The sequence below is a fragment of the Aethalodelphis obliquidens genome, unplaced genomic scaffold (genome assembly GCF_003676395.1).
Source record: "Aethalodelphis obliquidens isolate GAN/ISIS:26980383/991018 unplaced genomic scaffold, ASM367639v1 scaffold5, whole genome shotgun sequence".
Lineage (NCBI taxonomy): Eukaryota > Metazoa > Chordata > Mammalia > Artiodactyla > Delphinidae > Aethalodelphis > Aethalodelphis obliquidens.
Genome location: NW_020837949.1, coordinates 51,426,630 through 51,428,474, shown reverse-complemented (window position 1 = coordinate 51,428,474; position 1,845 = coordinate 51,426,630). Strand labels below are relative to the sequence as shown.

Below are 1,845 nucleotides of genomic sequence, written 5' to 3'. Positions count from 1 at the left end.
GCTCCGGATGTGCAGGCTCAGCAGCCACGGCTCACGGGCCCAGCCGCTCCGCGGCATGTGGGATCCTCCCGGACCGGGGCACGAACCCACATCCCCTGCATCGGCAGGCAGACTCTCAACCACTGCGCCACCAGGGAAGCCCTAGAGATGCAGTTTTAATGTCATAACCACAGAGTGGTGTTGACACCTTCAGATCAGCATGAGGGAGTGAGTGCCTTTGCATTCATATTGGCCAAGCTGACATCTAGATTGAGGGCACGTGCTGGAAACTCTGTTGTCTAGAGTATGGAATTCAGCCAGATGGCGTCATTCTTGGCAGTAAAAAGGATCAGTAGGAAAATGCTAAAATAGAGCATATGAATGCATCTTTTGTGAGACAAGAGCTGGGAATCATGTGCCCAGAGCGCTCTTCCCAACCTAGAACCAACTGTTAGAGATGGGATTCATACAGGGAAGTACCAGTCACTCTTTTACCCAGAGCAACATGTTAGCAGAAAGGAGGGTAGTGGGAACAACTATGTCTGAGGTCACTATGGGGTCAGAGATTGTCTGCCTTTGACTAGAGAGCGTCAGAAAGCTGGCAGAACAGTTTCTGACTTTCTGAAGCTTTGGAGGAAGCATCGAATCAGGATTTACATCTCTCTTAATAGAGTGGCTCATGATAGAATGTAGCAGGAAGACTAAATTGAGTTATCTGTATATTCAGCCTTCAGTATCTTCACTGCTGTAGAGTCTTACAGCTCTAAGAGCACACAGACTGTAGCTGCATGGTGGACAATGAAGCCATCTGTGACATATGCCATCATATGCTTGGTGTATAATGCTACCTCTTCTGTTAGCGTTAATAGGCTGACGGGTCTTCTGTTACTGCTTGCTTCTGGTTTGAAGGGCCTTTGAATGGGTACCTAATTGAATTCCAGAACAAATTAGTACCTTATCTGAGAATATATTTCCCCATGACAACCCTTTCCCCCATCATGTCTGCTGACAGAACCTACCAGGAGCAGCTCTTCATTTCAGACATCACTACTGCTTGCTTTGAGTTCTCCAACCAGCTGGTTAAGTGTGATCCTCAACTTGGGAAGTACATGGCCTGCTACCTGCTATACAAAGGGGATGTTGTTCCCAAGGGTGTGAATGCAACAGTTGCAGCCATAAAGTCAAGGAGCTCTGTTCAGTTTATAGATTGGCTTCCAAATGGTTTCAAGGTGGCCATCAACAATCAGCCATCCGTGGTGATGCCAGGAGTTAACCTGGCTGAAGTCCAGAAGGCTATCTGCATGCTGAGCAACAGCACAGCAGTTGTGAAGGCCTTAACCCTACTAGACCACACGTTTGACCACATGTATGCCAAGAGGACGTTTCTACATCGGTATATCAGAAGAGGTGTGGGAGTTCTCAGACACCAGGGGAAGATTTGGCAGCCTTAGAGAAGGATTGTAAGCAAGTGGGGTAAAGTTTCTGATGCAAATATGATTGGTTAAAAAAATGAATAAGCTAAAGTGTTATGCTTTCTTTTTAAGACATTATACAGTTAGTAGGTAGAGCTTCCTTGATAAGAAGAAAAAATAAATTAGGCAAGACCCTAAATTTCACACTATATCAGATGGCTCAATATTAACAATGAGCACATATTTCCTTGTCTATCAGTGATATTCAGCACTACTACCTGTGACCCTTCTAAGGTTTGGAGTCCTTTGAACTACTGGATCACTTTGTGTGTGTGTGTGTGTGAGAAGGAGAGAGAGAGAATGGAAACCTGGCTTTATCCTTTGCTTTTTAAACAGACTATGAAATCCTGTGCAACGTTTATATGTTTCCTTTCCTGTACATGAAGTAGAAAAC

At 45.0% G+C, this 1,845-nt stretch overlaps 1 pseudogene; it reads left to right on the top strand.

The window, feature by feature from the left end:
- Nucleotides 1–300: 300 nt before the first annotated feature.
- On the top strand, nucleotides 301–1,456 carry LOC113618579 (tubulin alpha chain-like 3; annotated as a pseudogene).
- The last annotated feature ends 389 nt before the right edge of the window (nucleotides 1,457–1,845 follow it).